This window comes from Petaurus breviceps, unplaced genomic scaffold, assembly GCF_028583685.1.
Source record: "Petaurus breviceps papuanus isolate PSGF00001 unplaced genomic scaffold, PetGlider_PUasm1.0 689, whole genome shotgun sequence".
NCBI lineage: Eukaryota > Metazoa > Chordata > Mammalia > Diprotodontia > Petauridae > Petaurus > Petaurus breviceps.
Genome location: NW_027186458.1, coordinates 2614737 through 2634048, shown reverse-complemented (window position 1 = coordinate 2634048; position 19312 = coordinate 2614737). Strand labels below are relative to the sequence as shown.

The following is a 19312-nucleotide window of genomic DNA, read 5'->3' as shown; positions in this document are numbered from 1 at the left end:
TCCTTCCTTCCTTCCTTCCTTCCATCCTTCCTTCCTTCCTTCCTTCCTTCCTTCCTTCCTTCCTTCCTTCCTTCCTTCCTTCCTTCCTTCCTTCCTTCCTTCTTTTCTTTCTTTTTTTTCCTTTACCACTTTCCCACCAAATTCACTTCTGGGTGTGAAATAGCTAATGTATGAGTCACAACATCTTTTCCTGGGCAAGGTGTCTCAGTTGCAATGTTGGTCTGTGGCAAGTAGCTCTTAGATTTGGCTCCTTATCAAATTCTGCTCCTTTTGTTCCTGCCTCATATTGTTGAGAGAATTACTGATGATTCTTCTGAATTTTGGAAGCAAGCAGGGTCATCATTTGTCTCTGATACTCACTCACCTGAGATCTGGAATGACTAAATAATAATAAATAAATAACCAAGGTAGAAGGACAAAGGCACCATGTCTCCATGGCCGCTTGGAAACCAGGTGGGGAGATAGACAGCAGGCAGTAGGCAATTGACCATATGCCATTTTCACTTGACACTTCTCCTACCTATTGACTTACAACAATTCTTCCCTCATTCACCCCTAGGGAAAAGAAAGAACATTTATTTATCCAAGTCATTTATACATACATTCAATTCCAGATCAGCAGCTAATTAAAGTCTTTTTTTTTTTTTATCACCACATAGGCTGGTCAGCCAGATGGCACAATAGATAGAACCCTTTCCCTAGAATCAGGAAGACCTGAGCTCAAATTCAGTCTTAGAAGCTTGCAAGCTGTGTGACTTTGGGGAAGTTACTTCACCTTTGTCTGCCTAAGTTTCCTCAACTGTAAAATAGGAATAGCACCTACCTTATTGGATTTTTGTGTGAGGATCAAATGAGTTATCTGTCAAGTTAATTAGGACAGTGCCTGGAACATACCGGTAGTAGATGCTATAGAAGCATTAACTATGATGATGACAATGATGATGATGGTGAAGAAAGTCAACAAAAAAACAGTCAGAAAACACCTTAGCCTGTTATAAAATAAGCAGGGAAAGTATCCCTCTGTCACACCTTTTGGGATAGAGGAAGAAAAGAATATTGTGCATAAAGACTAAACATTGGTTAGCCCGGCCCCTCTTTACGTGTTTAATATAAGACCTGACAAATATTTGCCCTATTCAATGCCCTGAAAATACCTTGAGACACCTTGAAATAATGAATAGAAGTTGGTTTTGGAGTCAAGAGAATAGGGCTTACTAGGGACGTGTGATATTTTATTGGAGGTGTTATCCTGGACAAATTACTCAATCTCCCAATGTCTAATATAACTCTCTATTACTATAAATTGTAGATGAGTGGCCAGTGTGCATCTCTGGAGAGTTGCCCACACAGATAAAGTCACTGGTCTGAACAAACCCCAAACAATCAGCCAACAAACATGTGCTAGGCAGGCACTGTGCTAAGCTCCAGGGATACAAATCATTCCCTGACAACAAAGAGCTCACATTCTAGCAGGCGAGACAAACCAACAATCAACTAGGTATATACAAGCTAAATAGAAAGCATAGAGAAAATTATCCAAAAGGGAAGACTCTGGAGTGCAAGGGATCGGGAAGGCCTGCTGACATTGGGATCCAGACCGAGTCTTGATGGAAAGGCAGAAGTAAAGAGGGAGAATGATCCAGTTCCAGTGGAAAGCCAGTAGAAAAATCTCCAAATGGGACATGGACTGTTACCTGTGAGAAACAGCCAAGGGGTCAGTACATTGGCTTCATGGAGCATGTAGAAGGGAGTAAAACATAAACCAGTTGGAGTGGTAGGAAGGAGGAAGGGAAGGTTGTGAAGAATTCTACATGCCAAACAGCAGATTTTATGTTTGATCCTGTAGCTAATAGGAAGCTGCTGGAGTTGAATAGGTAAGGCTTATTAAGGTGATATAGATGACATGGGGTCACATAAGGTGACATGATCAAATGTAAGTTTTAGAAACACTTTGGAAGCTGAGAGTGGAAGACAGATAGGATTGGAAAGAGACATGAGACAGCAAGACTAGATAGAAGGTAATAATAGTTCAGGAGATGCAGTGTATATAGTGCTGGGCCTGGCCAGAGTCAGGAAGACTTCTTTCTCTCTTCCTGAGTTCAAATCTGGCCTCAGACACTTATTGGCTGGGTGATTCTAGGCAAGTCACTTAGCCCTCTTTGCCTCAGTTTCCTCATCTGTAAAATGAGATGGAGAGGGAAATGGCAGAAGTATTCCAGTGTTTTTGCCAAGAAAACCCCAAATGGGGTCATGAAGAGTCAGGTATGGCTGAAAATAACTGAACAATAATAGTTCAGGTGATAGATGATGAGGACCTGAACTAGAGTTCTGGCGTAATGAGTAGAGATGAAGGGACATACATAACATTTATTGTAAAGGTGGGAGTGACAAAGTTTGCCAACATATTGGCTATACATGTGCAATCATGAATTACTTTTTTATATTAATCATTTTCTGCAAGAAAACTCAAACAGGGAGTGGGAAGGAGAAGGAAGGAGGGATAAAATTTGTAACTAACATTCAAAAGAAAACCTGAAAGGTAAAAATTGTTTTTACATGTAATTGCGGAAAATGAGGCAAATAGGGTTAAGTGACTTGTCCAGGATCACACAACTAGTAAGTGACTGAAGACAGAGTGAGACTTTCTGACTCCATATTTCTCACTATTCACTGGACCATCTAGCTGCCCCAATATACCTAAACTAGGAAGAGCAAAAATACAAAAAGAAAATTATAGACCAACTTCTCTAATGAATTTTTCTGCAAAAAAAGTTAAACTTAATTTAATTATTAATTTGTTAGTATTAATTAATTTAAATCAAAATAAACTAATTAATCTTTTGTCTTTTTTGGAAGGGGGAAGGCAGAGCAATTGGGATTAAGTGATTTGCCCAAGTCACACAGCTAGAAAGTGTTAAGTGTCTGAGGCCAGATTTGAACTCATGTCCTCCTGACTCCAGGACCAGTGCTCTATTCACTGTGCCACCTAGCTGCCCCCTATTAATTTTAAATAAATAAAATTGAAATAATAAAAGTATGCAATAATATTAACAATTAGTTAATTAGATTAATAAAATAAATAAAAGTAAAGTTTAAATTTAAATAAAATAGTAAGGAGATTGCAGTAATATATCACAAAGATCATATACTATGACTAGGTGGCATTTATGCCAGCAATAATTCATGACTGGTTCAATACTAAAAAAGCTGTCAGCATAATTATTTTATCGATAATAAAACAACAAAAATTATATGATTATTTCAATAAGTGCAGAAAAATGATTTCACAAAATATAATATTCATTCCTATTAAAAACAATAGAAAGCATAGAAATAAATGGTTTTCTTAAAATGATAATAACATGCATTATCTGTAATAGAAATTAGCTAGAAATCTTCCCAATAAGATCGAGGGTAAAGCAAGAATGCCTATTGTTGCCACTATTATAAAATTTTATACTAGTAATACTAGCTTTAACAATAAAGCAAGAGAAAGAAAATGAAGAAATAAATATTGGATTGAGGAAACAAAACAATGACTTTTTACAGTTGTTCTACTTAGAGAACCCTAGAGTATCAACTAGAAAAACAACCAAAACAGTAACTTTAGCAAAGGTGCAGAATATAAAATAAACCCACAGAAATCATTAGTATTTCTATATATTACTAGCATAATCAAACAGGAAGAGATAGAAAGAGAAATTCCATTTAAAATATATGTAGACAATATAACATAATTGGGAGTCTACCTGCCAACATACACACAGGAACTACATACAATTACAAAGCACTTTTTACATAAATTCATATCTAAGTAATTGGAGAAATATTAAATGCTCTGAGTAGGACAAACCAATAAAATAAAATGACATTGCTGTCTGAATTAATTTGCTTACTCTGTGCATATTAACCAAACTACAAAAGAATTATTTATTGATTTAGAAAAAATAAAAAATAAAATATCTGGAAGAAAAAATAATCAAGAAAATCAAGGGAATCAATGAAAAAAAAGTGAAGGAAAGGTACATAGAAATATCAAATCTCAAATCATACTACAAAAGTTGCACTCATCACAACCATTTGGTACTGGTTAAGGAATAGTATGGTTGATCAATAGAACAGATTAGGTACACAGTATACAGAAGCAAATGAACACAGTAACCTAATTTTTAGTAAATCCAAATATTTCAGCTACTGCAGCAAGAACTCACTAACAAAAACTATTGAAAAGTAGTCTTGAAGGAAATTGGCATAGATCAACATCTTACACTATATATCAAGAAAAACTCAAAATGGGTACATGCTTTAGACACAAAGGGTGATATCATAAGCAAATTAGGAGAGTATGGAAAAAATTACCTGTCAGATCTATGTATAGGGGAAGAGTTCGTGACCAACCAAGAGATAGAGAAGTTCATGGGAGATAAAATGGATAATTTTGGTATATAAAATTGTGAAGGTTTTGTACAAACAAAACCAATGCAGCTAAAGTTAGAAGAAAAGCAGGAAATGAAAAAAAATCAGTAAGTTTCACTGATAAAGTTCTAATATCTCAAATTTATAGGAAACTGAGGAAATTTTATAAAAATAAGAGCCACCCCTCAATTGACAAATGGTCAAAAGATATGAATAGATAGTTTTCAGAGGGTGAAATGAAAACTTTTAATAGTTAAAAGAAAAATTACCTTAAATCATTGATAATTAGAAAAAACACAAATTAAAACAACTCTGAGGTACCACCTCATACTCATCATATTGACTTGAAGTGATAGGCTGAGGAATTTTTGTTTCATTCTAAAGACTGTAGGAAGGTACCAAAAATTCTGAAGCAGGGCAAAAACAGGATCAGAATTGAAATTCAGGAAGATAAATTTGGAGAGGGAAGAGATGCAAGTGAGGAGACAAATTAGGAGGCAAGTCCTAGGGAGAGGTGGTGGATACTTAACCAGCATGGTGTTCATGCCAGAAGGGGACTGATACATGAGATATTACGGAATTAAAATTGACAAGACTTGGCAACTGACTGGATATGGTAAGAAATGTAGAGGAAAAGACCAAGGATGACCGAGGTTACAAAAACTGGTATTTGAAAAGATAGTCGTGGCTTCAGTAGAAATACAGAATCCAGCAGATAGCTGGATCCCTAGGCTTGGAGTCAAGAAAACTTGAGCTCAAAATCCTGCCTCAGACACTTAGTAGCTGTATGACCCTAAGAAAGTAACTTTACTTTCAGACTTGTTTTCCTCATCTGTACAATGGGGATATTAATAGGATGGATATCACATAGTTGTGAGGATCACATGAGGTGAGTCCTTTGCCAACCTTAAAGCACTATGAAGATGCTAGTGCTTCTTCTTCATCATCATCATCATCATCATCATCATCATCATCGTCATCATTACCAGCAGCAGCTGCAGCATTACATCACCACCTCTGAGTCTTAATTTCCTCATCTGTAAAATGAAGAGTGGAACTCAACGACTTTTAAGGTCTTTTCTATATATAAGTTTAGAGGAGAATTTGTTATATTGAATTTATATAAGTTTAGAGGAGAATTTGTTATACTGAGTTCTGTTCTAAATAAATTGAAATACAGTTGAAACTTCTGCCAGTGTCTTCTTTTTTAAAAACTACCTTCTATCTATTCTATGACTTGTATGTATCTAGGAATGTTGCACAGGAAGACATGTTATCTACTCCATCTGAATGTAAGTCCCTAGAGGTCAGGGGCTCTGATTTTTCTGTATATTCGAAGCACTTGGCACAAAGTATTTTCTTAATGAATGCTTGATGGTTAGTGCATTGATTGACTTCTATAAGCTTTGGAGTTTCCAACTCCCACGGGAGAGGCTTCCTATAAGAGCCCTGACCCCACATAAGTAGAGTCATAGCTCAATTTTGTCTTTATTTCCCTCCAGATTCCCTTGTAGGAGAAGCAACATAGCACAGTCTGATGAATATTGGACTTAGAGTCAAAAGTCCTAGGTTTGATTCCTGGCTCTGAAACATCCTAGACATGTGATCATGGAGAAGTCTTTTCTCAGTTTCTTCATCTGGAGACTGGAGATAATTCTTTTTTATGTTAATTTGTGGATTTCTTTTTTTAATTTTCAAATAACATTTTTCTAATTACACATAAAGACAATTTTTAACATTCATTTAAAAAAAATTGAGTTCAAATATTCTCCCTTTCTCCCTCACCTTTCCCCTTCCCTAAGACAGTAAGCAACTTGATATAGGTTATATATGTCCAATTATGTAAAACATATTTCTATATTAGTCCTTATATGAAAGAAGAAACAGACCAAAAGGAAACACACACACACACAGAGTGAGGAACATTATGCTTCAATCTGCATTCAGACTCCTTTGTTCTTTCTCTGGAGGTAGCAGCATTTTCCAACATGAGTCCTTTGGAATTATCCTGGATTATTGCAATGCTGAGATGCCTTCATAGTTGATTGTCACACAATGTTGCTTTAGTGTTCAAGATCAGAGATAATTCTCACACCACCACACTCACAGAGCTCTTAGGAAGAAAGAACTTTGAAAAGCTTCAAGTACCAGTGCAATATCAGCTGTTATTCTTTGACTGTGAGTTTCCCAGGGGCTATTTAAGAGTATGGAGTACAATGGAGAGAATACTGGAGTCAGAAGACCTAGGCTTGGATCTTACCTTTATCACTTGTTAACTGTGTTTCCCAAGGGAAGTCACTTCCCTTTCAGGTTCTCAGTTTCTTCCCCTGTAAAACGATATGGTTGAACTTCATGGCCTCCAAATCCCCTTCCAGCTGCAAATCTGTGATCTTCTGGGCATTTTTGTGGGGATTGAAGGTAAATGAATGAGGAGAGGAGCCTTAATAGAATTAAAGTCATTTGTGAGAATTGTGAGAATTAAAGTCATTTGTTCACTCAGTAAAGGTTCTTACAGACACGAACTGAAAGTGAGTTTCAAATGGGTGTGAGGTTGATTTGGTATCATTGACAACTTTTCTTCCAAAGTTCTTTCTATGTGTTACCTTTCTAACGTATAATGGAATGAGGGTGGGAGTTGGGAATAAGAAGATCTGGGTTCAAATTCTCCCTCTGCCCCATACTCACTTTGAGCTTTTGGGCAAGTTCCTTCACTGTTTTTGGGTGTGAGTGAAGGGCATTGGACAAGAGATGCTGTAAAGTAAGTCAAAGTCCTATGATCTGACGGTAGGTATGCTTTTATAAGGTTGAAAGTCAGTTGTTCATTGCTGGACCATAGAGCCATTGATTTAAATCTGGAAGGGATCTCAGAGGTTATTTAAACCAATTCCATAATTTGAAAGATAAGGAAACTGAGGCTCACAAAAGTTAAATGATCTGCCCAGAGTGCTACAACTACTAAGTATCAAAGGTGGGATTGGAAATCAGGTCTTACTGACTTTGACACACCACACATTAAGCCATACAGTCTATACATGGTAGACATATTTTCATACATTTTTGTTCAGTTTTTTTTCAGTCATCTGACTCGTCGTGATCCCATTTGGGGTTTTCTTGGCAAAGACATTGGAATGATTTGCCGTTTCCTTCTCCATGTTATCTTAAGATGAGGAAACTGAGACAAATAAGGTGAAGTGACTTGCCCAAGGTCACATAGCTAGTGCTGAGGCCAGATTTGAACTCATGAAGATGAGTCACATTTTTATAAGGCTGCATGCCAATTGTCTTTCCTATTGGGAAAAAGGACCATTGATTTAAGGCTGGTAAGGCCCTTCAAGGTCATTTAGTCCAACTCCTTCATTTTGCAACTAAGGAAACTGAGGCTCAGAGAGTACAGATCTGAACTTCCAATCTTGATCCTTTGTCCTTAAATTCAGTAGTTTTCCTACAGTACCATGATGCCTCCCCACTGGGGGAAGGTAGCCATGAATGGGAACAATTTGATGCTTAATTGATTTTGTTCTGAACAGAATAAAAAAAAAGTTATTTGATTCCCATGTACTTTTTCCCACCAGCTGACTTTTTTTGGTTGCCTATCCCATGACTGTATCACTTTTAGACACCAAATGAAAAGCATGTGTAACAGAGATCAGAAATGCATTCTCATTCCCTGTTACCATGGGAAATGCCCCATGTGAAATATGGGTTTTCGTGAAGTCTGCACACATTACTTTAATTATGACATTCAGTTTGGAAACATGAATGTTTATACAATTAGAACCTTGGACGTGTTGCTCAAATTCTTCTGAGTTGGATGGCTACATGCACATTTTCCCCCCAATTTGGTCTATAAATGTAGACTGAAAGATGGAACACCAGGGTAGGCTTCAACTCTTTGGAGCTGGAAAATCACGCTATAGAATTGGCCACAGAAGATAGGATTTTTGTTTTGCAGTGTGAGTTCCAAGTTTCCCTTCTTGCACTTTTCTGGGCCAGGTTGCACCTGAAAGGTTAGGGTTGCTCTTGTAGGGCATGTCACTTTGATTCTGCATCGCCCTGTATGCTGAAAATGAAGCTGATCTTTTAAAAAAGGGTGTAAAAATATTGGAACATTGGGACAGCACACTCAAGGTTGTAAATCAGTTCTCATTATAATCCCCCCTTAATTAGTTTTCTCCTTTATTTTCCCTCTGGGCTCAAACTTTTCAGTGCAAAGACAGATCTTCCTAAACTTTTCCAAAAATCATTTTGTTTTTGACTTGTGAAAGAGAATAAAACCTACCTTATTCACTTAAAAAAACATAAAACCTCCACTTAAAGTGACTAAAAATGAGCACATGAATGGTTCATAGAATTAAAAAATTGTCTATTGTAATTAGTCTTGTTGAAAAGTGATAGGTTTTCTAAGGACTTTTAAGAAATAAAATTTTCAAGAATTATAGAAGTCTAAAGTAATTAAAACATGTTATGAGTAAAGGGGACCCCAGAGGCTTTTGAGTCCAACCCTTTCATTTTGTTGATGAGGAAACTAAGGTCAAGGAAAGAGAAGTGACTTGTCCCGGCTCAGATTGCAGAATAATGCCTAGAAACCAGGTCATTGGGATCTTCTCATTCCCACTCCTCTGCATTTCCTACTAATTCTAAGTTGTTCAAGTATTTTTATGTATGTCGTGTATATGTTTGTATGCATACATACATATATAATATATAATTATTATATGTGCATTTCACACATGAGAAATATGTATGTATATATAATGTGTGTATATGTGTGTGTATATGATGTGTGTGATGTCAATCCAATCATTTTGGAAAGCAATTTGATACTATGCTAACAAACAATTCTAATATATCTTACTTCTCAGGTAAGTCAAAATGTTCACAGCATCATTTTTTTTCAGGTGGTAGCCCAAGAACTGGATGGATGGAACATTGACTGGAGAATGACAAAAGAAATTGTAGTAAATGAGTGAGATAGAATTTTACTGAAACATATGGATGTGGCTCCTTGCACATGCTCTCATTGGCCCAGACCTCCACTTCTGTTGCTTAGAAATTTTTTCAGTTGTGTCTGACTTTTCATGAGCTTTTTTTGGGAGGTTTTCTTGGTAAAGATATTGAAATGGTTTGATGTTTCCTTCTCCAGCTCATTTTACAGATGGGAAAACTGAGACAGCTAGGGTTAAGTGACTTGCTCAGGGTCACACAGCTAGTAAATGCCTGAGGCTAGATTTGAACTTAGGTCATCCTGACTCCATGAAGTTCTATCCACTGTGCCACTAAGCTGTCTTCACCCTGCACTACTTAAGGAAAATATTCCTGACTATCGAATTATCTAGAAGTGGAAAGGACTTCTCTAGATAGTTGCTTTTGTTTAATGGGGCAGCTTCAGTCAGAGACTGGCTGACCATTTGCTAGGCTTGATGGCCTCACTGCTCTCATTCCAGCTATGGCATTTGTGCCTTGTGACACCAGGGGGTTACTGCTGAGGGTGCGCTTGGCTGGCTGGTGCTAGATCTTTCCTGCTCCCTCCTTATTTGACAGGGGCAAAGCTGAATCCTTCTGGGGCTTTTCTTGCCTCTTCCCGAGCAGGTGTATTAATTGTTTAGAATATCATTCATACTATTTCAAATGCCAATGATTGGGCATCAGTCCCACTTTATTTTTTTCAGAGGGAGGAATTGTTTAGTCCATGTTGCTTAGTCTCTAATGTAATAGAAGAAGCAGAAAAATCCTAATGGCCTCAGCTTAGTGATGGTAGTGTCCATTTGCCTGGTAGCCCTCTTTATGGTGACTGTAAGAATGAGGTTTATAGTCAGAGGATTCCCCACTCCCAACCAGTGTGTTTTTCTCAATAGCAAAGCATTCTTTGTGATCATGTGTCCTCTAGAGATTTTCTTTCTTTTTTTAAGTTTTATTGACAGGTTTTATTTTTATGTTACATAAATTTACAGGTTATTTCTATTTTCTGAGAGCTTTCTTATAGCAAAGAAAAAGTTATTTAAAATCAATATTAGTGACGTTATCTAAAAGTTTATAGCATACTTCACATTTATAGCACCTTTTTACCTCTCTATTAAAAAAAGAAATGTATTTTCCTCCTTCCCAGCCTCTACTCAATTTGACTAAGGAAATAATAGGAAAACAAATTTCTTTTTAGTATATTTTCAGAATCAAGCAAAACAAATCCCTTCCACAACTGTATGCATAAACAGATATATCTCATTCTGTCCTCATTCATAATTTCTCCGTAATAAATAGTATATTTCATTACTGGTCCCCTAGAATCCTGAGTGGCAATGGTTTCTTCATAGCTTTGACAACTTTCAAAATTGTTTTGTTCTTAGCGTTTACAGTCGCTAAGACTGTGACCCCGACCCCTCAAGATGCTATTATAGTTCAAATTGTTCTCTTGGCTCCGCTGGTCATTTCATTCTTCACTGACTTATAAAACTCCTTAAATTGTTCATCTTTTCTTCTTTTTGGAGGGCAGGGCAATTGGGGTTAAGTGACTTGCCCAAGGTCACACAGCTAGTAAGTGTTAAGTGTCTGAGGCTCGATTTAAACTCAGGTCCTCTTGACTCCAGGGCCAGTGCTCTATTCACTGAGCCACCTAGCCACCCTCAAATTGTTCATTTTTATAATGCTGATGTAATAGCCGGAATCCTTCCTCTAGCTCTGCTCACTTAACTTTGTGTCAGTTCATATAAGTCTTTCCACATCTTTTTGGAATCATCTCTCTTCTCGTTTCTTACAGCATAATATTACTCCATCACATGCATATGCTGCATCTTATTCTCTAGAGGTTTTCCTAGTTCAATCTTCAATGTAAGGGTAATACATGAAGGAGTATCTTTTGGCAGAGCAGCTAACTAGAGCTGGTGCCAATGTTCATACCAAGTCACATTTGAGGGGTTTGGATGGAACCATTTTCAGCTTTTTTTTTTTTATTTCAGTCCAAGCCAACAAACTTTGGCTATGTGATATATAGACAGAGAATTAGAGTCAGGAAAAAGTGTGTGACCCTGAGTTGGTCATTGGTGACTCAGGCAATTCTCTAAGATAACAGGTTGCAAAAAAGATTCAGGTTTATTCTGTCTGAAGGAGTTTCATCATCATTAATTCCCAGAATCAGTTAGATCACAAAAAAGTGTTATCGCTGGGCATACAAACATTAAGCAGGAGTTCCTGTCCTCAGGGATTTTATATTCTATTGGGGAAACATAGCACGGACACAGGAAAGTATATATGATTTGAGGAGACAGAGAAAGGTTTTCCCTAGAAGACAGTGGAGGTGAGAAAGCTCACCAGGTATGAAGGTCATGATGTGCAAAGGTCAGGAGGTGGAAGCTGAGTTGAGGGATTTGAGAAATGGAAAGTTGATCAGTTTGATTAAAATACAGTGTATATGAAAGGGAGTCATGTGAAATGACTGTGGAGGGGGAGAGACAGATGGTGAAAGTTTTTAAGTACTAAACAAAGGCATTTGCATTTTATCACAGAGGCAGTAGGTGCCTGCTGGAGTTTCTTTGTGCATGACAGTCTCATAGATAGCCATGTGCTTTAAGAACGTCAATTAGGCTGCTGTCTGAAGGACAGATTGGAGAGTGAGAGAAGCTGGATGCAGGATAACCGAGTTAAGTGTGTGCGTGTGTGTGTGTGTGTGTGTGTGTGATAGACATACAAGCATTTCTCTTGCAGTAGGATTTCTGGCAACAGCCAAAAATTCTGCCTTTTCTTTCCAATATCACTAGCTCCATTTTGAAGCTCCTCCAAAGAATGGCTTAATCCTAATCAGGCAACTAGTATAGAATGCTGGGTCTGGAGTCAAAGACCTGTGCTCAAATTGGATCTCAGACACTTACTAGCTGTGTGATTCTGGGCAAGTCACTTCACCCCATGTGCCTCAGTTTCATCATCTATAAAATGAGCTGGAGATCACTTCTTTGATTGCCAAGAAACCCCAAATAAGGTCATTAAGAGTCAGATACAACTGAAAGAAATGACAGAACAATGAAAATGTTGATCAATGGAGGATGAGGGAGTGGCAGGATAGAGGAGGATGTAGTCATGCAACAGTTTTTTTCTTCCCCAGATTCAGACTGAGTGCTATGGGAAGGGTGCTGACCATCTGGTTGCCTGCAGCCTGAGATAGGGGATGCTTGAATGTATTCCATTCATCCTACCTTGTCTATGAATGAAGGATGAGGCAAATGCATCAGCAAGTTATTAGATCTTCAGAGATGCCTAATGATTTTTTAATTTTTTGCACTGACTGGGTCTGACTGGGGCTTAACTAATAGTGTTGCAGATATGTTGACTAGCCCTGAGGCATGCTGACCTTGTCTCATTCAAAGTTAAATTCAACAGTAATGGGAAGAAGAAGCAGCAGCAATGAAATTGAATACTGGACTCCATTGGTTGTAGATAGAGGTTAGGCAGAATGCCATTTTTAGTGGCAAGGTAGTGAGGAGTTCTGGGGTCACATGAAGAAATTTCTGGGCTAAACCAAAGATCTGCTTTGAGTCTGGAGCTGCAGAAGATAGAAGGAAAGAAAAGGGTATAGTGTCATGATGAGGAAGAGAAAACCAAGGTCTTTCTTTTACTTGCACTATGATTCTATGAAGCAGGAGGCAATATTCTTTATCTTATTGAAGGTATTCGCAACCCTAGGGCAAAAGTAGAAATATGAAAAGATGGCACAGTTCTTGCCTGCCTAAAATGGGTATCAGAAGAGGAGAAGGTTGCTTAGTTCTTCAGAAAAGCTGACTTTGCCCTCTCATTAGATATGAGGGACTACCTGCGTTCACACCTTCATTCTAGAGGTCTATGTAGAGGTCCTATCCCAGGGAAAGAAGGGATTCACCTGAAAAGGGGAGGGAGATTTTTTTGTGATCATCTATAAGCTTAAGAAGGAGTCCTTCCTATATTTGTTACAGTGTACAATAAACTCATTTTGTGAGTAATAAACTCAGGTTGAAATGAGAGACCAAATCCAGATGTTCCCAAGGCCAGGCTTATCTACCTGGGATTATAAATCATATATAGTGGCATTATTGATCTGATGAATACAGAAGATGTGAGCCTTAGTCTGTCCTCATCCGACACATTGTTTACATTTGTTCTTAGGGCCTGTTTGTCCTCTTTATTCTCTCATTTTGAGAGATGATGTAGCTAAGATGTGTTCAGGCAGTTGCTACAAAGAAGAATGGGGGATGAGAGAAATTTCATTGAAAGTTTGCTGACTGAAGAAACCCCCATTATAAACTAGTTTGTGGAGCATTATGCCTCAAAACTTTCTCCACCCTATTCTATCCTCCACATAGCTGCTAAAGTGATTTTCCTTTAGACTATGTCTAACCCTGTCACTTCCCTACCAAGTAAACTCCAGTGGCTCCCAATTGCCTCTAGGGTCAAATAAAAATTCCTGTTTGGCATTTAAAGCTCTTAACCTGGTCCAAACCTACCTTTCCAGACGCATATATTACTCCCCCCCGCCACCCAGTACTCTGTGATCCAGCCAAACTGGCCTTCTCCCTGTTTTTCACACATGGTGTTGCATCTCCCATTCCTGGGGCTTTGCCCTGACTGTCCCCTATGTCTGAATGCACTCTGTCCTCAATCCAACTTCCAGAATTCCTCTCTTCCTTCAAGACACAGTTCAAGCACCATCTTGAAGTCTTTCTTGATCTCCCCAACTTCTAGGACCCTCTCCACCAAACTATATTGCTATTTAACTAATTTGTATTTATTCTTTTTCTGTTTGTTTTGTGTAGATTTATATATGTACTTTTTGTATCCCCCATTAAAATGGTGTCCTGAAAATAAAGATGGCAAACAGGACTTAAGAACAAATGTAACCAAAGTGTCAGCTGAGGACAGACTAAGGGTTCCTTCTTGGATATTCACCAAATCAATAATATCACCTGTACATACCTTATGCTCCCAGCTAGAGTGGCCTGGCCTTGGGAACACCTGGATTTGGTGTGTTTCTGGCTCTCATTTCACCCTGAGGTATCTTCAGTTCCCTTATAAGCACCATGTTTGCAAAGACAGAACACACGATGGAGTTGTTTCATTCCTCCTACTTATGGTCTCAGAACCGAATAGAGTGCCTTATGTGCAGTAAATAATTGTCAATGGATTGATTGAATAAATGATTGAGTGATGAAAGGAAGAGACTTGGTACTGAGAAGTCAGAAACTCTCCAAGGTGGTAAGGAGAAGAGGGGAAAGGAGATGGGGTCTGGATTGGGGATCATGAGTTCTTTTGATGTTAAGCTTCATTCCTTTCTTCCACAGTACTAAGTGTTCTCTACCTGTGATCAGTGGGAGTAGAGGAAAGTTCCTCTTTATCCAGACCCTTCTTTTATATATTCAGACTCTTTGCTGTGATTAATCTCAATTCCTTTAGTCTTTCACCACAGTGCCTCCCATTTTCAAGTTTTGCTTCAGACTTCCTCCCAAGTTCTGCATATCCCCGTTCAGACAGGAGGCCCCAAAAGGATAAACTGCTTCAGTGATGTCCTGACCAATGCTCGGTATGATGGAGGGATGACTAATAGCATCCTTGAGACGTTTCTCCCTGGACATAGCCAGGTTTCTGCACTGTGTTAATGTGTTTACTGTATGGTCTGATTCAGTTGCTGGTCTTGTGGAGTTGGTCCAAATAAAGGAAAGTCATCTGTCTTTATTGATTTCTCCCACTTTAGAAAGGAAAATACTGGGAAACATTAGTAGTGCTCTGTGTTTGTCTCCTTTGCATTTTCCCTGCCCTACCAATGTGGTTCTGTTGCTCATTTTCAGAGAAAAGTCTTCTATGGTCTTCTACAATAAGCATTTGTCCAAAGAATTACAGCTCAAATTCAGATGGCAGTTTCCTTCAGAAACCTTGGGATGTAGGTCATGCAGTTTTAATCCCCCATTTCACAGATAAGGAAACATGCTAAGCATGGTACAATACCTTACCAAGATGACATTGTTTTTGGGTGGCAGAGTTTCAACTCAAATCTGGGTCTGCTTCTAAGACCAAGATTCTTCCACCAGAGTGGTTGCTTTCTAAAGCAACCTGAGCTAACAACAATAGACACCAACACTTACACAACGCTCTAAAATCTGCAAAGTGTTTTAAAATATTCTATTATCTTTACCACAACCCTGGGAGGTCTGCATTGATGTTATTATCACCATAAGTTAACTGAGGCAAGCAGAGATTTAGTGACTTGCTCAGAGTCACAAAGCTACTAAGTGTCTGAAGTCTGATTTGAATTTGAATCTTTCAGAATTTTGGTCCAGTACTCTATGCACTGTGCAACTAAGCTCACATGCCTTACAAGCTTCCTCACTCCCCACCCCCACACACATTCTTCTTTCTCATCCCTCTCGGTGACTCTCTGAGCAACTCCGATTGTGACTCCTCACCCAGACTACATCCCCTTTATTCCAGACCCAGTGAACAGCTGCAGCATCTGATTCAAGCAAAGTTTCAAAGTGAATCAAGTTTATCTTTGTCACCTTCCTCCTCTTTATGAATGGATTTTACTCCTCATTTCTATGCCCCCTGACAACTACCCTGGTGCTGCTCCTTTTTGCTCCTCATACAGGTAAAAGCAATCTGGTAAACTGAGGCATTATTCAACTGGGCACAAGAAGGCAAAGCCAGGAGTAATGTGTGGGACTTGTAGAGAGGACAGGTTGAGGGTCAGCAAAATGGAAAACTTCTTAACTATTAGAAATGTTCATTGGAGGAGCAGGTTTCTTTATTACTTCCTCACTAGAGGAAGCAAAAGTTGAACACTTAACTTCACTAGGGAAATTATAAAAAGTAAGAAATGTATGTGGGGGAAGGAATTCCGTCAAACTAACCAACCAAGTCTGAAGGCGTATGCCATACTCTAGACCCAAAGCCCCCCACCTCCACCAAGCATTATCCTTTTGATTATACAGAGTTCATTCTCAATTGTGTTTTTTGTATGTTTTCCCGTTTGCATTGTTGCAGGTATTGTGAATATTATTTTCCTGATTCTGTGTACTTTACATTACGTCAATTCATATCAATTCTCCCGTGCTTTTATGTATAAGGATTGAGCTTCACTCACATCCCAGTTAATGTAATATCAGGACGTTTAGACAGCTTGTTTGAATCAATAAATCAAGAGTGTAAAACTTAGACTGTGAACAAATCTTCAATCAAATGGAGAAAATTAAAATACTTCCATCACTGCAGGAAGATGGATGATGTTGCACAAACTGTTTTACCTCCAGAGACCAGAGGGCATGTGCAGACCTGTTTACCCCTACACCCTACCTCCCTGGACTCTTGCTTTTGGGGAGTTTTTGCTTTATAAGCTTTCTATTTTTCTTCTTGCATGAACTTGTCATATTGTAATTTAAAATTTATTATTTTATTGTGACTTTCATAAACACAAATGTGGCAATTTCAATATATAAAGGACAGAAGAAGTCTTGTATATGAAATAATGAATGTCTCTTACATAGAGTTGTGTTTGTTTTAAGGGCTATAGTGGAGAAAGAGGAGACTTGAAGTCAGGAAGAACTGGTTTCACATCTCTCAAGACTCCCACATTCAATAGTTTTGTGATGTCAGGCAATTCACTTAACCTCTTAGCCTAAGTCAGGGGTGGGAACCTGCCCCTCTAGGCCCTCATGTGCAGCCCTTTGACTGAATCCAGACTTCACAGAACAATCCCCTTAATAACAGGATTTGTTCTGTAAAACTTGGACTCAGTCAAAAGGCTGCACCTAAGGACCTAGAGGGTCACATGCGGCCTGGAGACTGCAGGTTCCCCACTCCTGGACTAAGTTGTAAATAAAGTGCCAGTCTGTAATAGTGAGGATAGTCCTTTACTCTGAGTGTTTTACATTAAAATCATAGATCTGGCATATACACACATACACACACATAAACAGACATATATCCATATACACACATATATAACATGCACACATTGCAAACATACATATACACACACACTACACACACACATATACACACATACACACATATACAGAATATTCTTGAAATCTTTGTAGGTCACCCTATATGCATGTTTAACACAATATTAATGTAATTGCCCATTTGAATTCCCTTCTGAAATTTTTTTCTCTGTATTTCAAACATTTTATTGCTATTTCCCCCCAATCGTTTTCACTATCCAATAACTTCTGCTTTTTCCACCCTTACACCAATGGAAGTCCTTTTTTGTAACAAATATGTATTGCCAAACAAAGAAATCAGCTCATTTACCAGGTCTAAAAAAGTGTCTCATTCAGCATTGCTAATATGTCTCTTTTCTGCCAAGCATTGACAATCATGCTTCATCATTAGCATTTAAAAATTATGATTAGTCACTGCTTTAATCAGAGGTCTGAAGACTTTAAGAGTTGTTTTCTTTTTTGTTTCTTTTGCATTTTTATTGAGTTGTTGATTTCATTTTAATTTATGGGAAAAAAAACAATCATTTCCATAGCATAGTTTATAAAAATAGGTGATCGCACATGAACCTGCAAATCTATTGTATACAGCTTGCTATCCCTTTTAAATATATAATCAAGTTATCATGTAAATTTCTTTTTTTCCCTCTTTTCCCCTCCTTCCCTGCCCCCCTCAGGATGGCTATCATTAGACAGAAATATGTTTTCTTTTACATTATTGTGGTCATCATGTAAATTGTTCCCTGGGTTCTGCTTATTTTGCTACATCAGTTCATGTAAGTCTTTCCAGGTTTTTCTGAATGCATCATTTTGGTTATTTCTTAGGCACAAGAGTAATGTTACGTTCATGTATCATAATTCATTCGGCTACTCTCTAATTCATAGGCATTCACTGTTTCTAGTGTTTTCCTACAGCAAAACATACTTATTGTTGTATGATGTAATATGCCTAATGCTTAGTTTGGCAATGTTGGCTTCCTAAATACAATTGTCATGTTCTGAATAATTTAATAAAAGCATCCAATATGTTTGATATTTGTCATATAATAGGTTTAAAAGCATATCGAGGCATCTTCATAATAAGAGTAGTCCCCCACATGGAAATAAATATGTCCTAAAGATATTGGAAAGATCTATGAAGGATTTGGAAAATTGCAAAGTATTCCATAGCAGGGTTTGATTAGGTGAAAATACTTAGGTGACATTTTGTGTATTTTCCTGACCCATTTGATCAAACAAAAATTTTTGATACAATGATAGTAGAAGATAGTCCTTGGAAAGTGATCTTAAGAGAAGGTATTGGTTAAAAAAGAAGTCTTTTTTTTGCTTTTCTAAATTTATTTTTAAAAATTAATTTGTTTGTTTATTTTTAGTTTATAGGATTCAATTCCACAATCCCTTGAGTTTCAAATTTTCTCTGCCTCCCTCCCCTCCCTCCCCTACCCCCATGGCGGCATATAGTCAAGTATAGGATCTGTAAATACTTTCACATTATACATTAGTCAGATTATAAACATGGATTGTATCAGATGGAATGAAAAATGGTAAAGAGGATATAAAACCAAACAAGAAGAGGGAAAAGATCAGGTATTTTGCTTCCATTTGGATATAAACTCAGTTCTTTCTGGTTCTTTCTCTGGATGAACACATTTCTCTCCATCATGAGTCTTTTGGGACTGACTTATACTGCATTGCTGAGAAGAGTCCAGTCTATCAAAGCTGGTCATCACCCATACATTGTGTCTGTAATTGTGTACAAATTTCTCCTGGTTCTACTCTTGTCACTCAGCATCAGTTCTTTTAAGCCTCTCCAGGTAAATATGATGTCCATCTGCTCCTCGTTTCTTATAGCACAATAGTATTCCATAACGTGCATATACCACAATTTGTTCAGCCATTCCACAATTGATGTGCACCCCCTCAATTTCCAATTATTTGCCAACACA

General features: G+C 37.9%; 2 long non-coding RNA genes across 4 annotated transcripts in view; one reads left to right on the top strand and one right to left on the bottom strand.

The window, feature by feature from the left end:
• The window catches only part of LOC138174501 (uncharacterized), a 189719-nt gene that overhangs the window by 17447 nt on the left and 152960 nt on the right, over positions 1-19312 (top strand). The gene's annotated exons all lie outside the window — the stretch shown is intronic.
• Positions 4410-19312, bottom strand: part of LOC138174502 (uncharacterized) — a 39373-nt gene continuing 24470 nt past the window's right edge. The window contains exon 3 of the long non-coding RNA XR_011171754.1: positions 4410-5453. This is a non-coding gene — a long non-coding RNA (uncharacterized lncRNA). The remainder of the gene's footprint in view (positions 5454-19312) is intronic.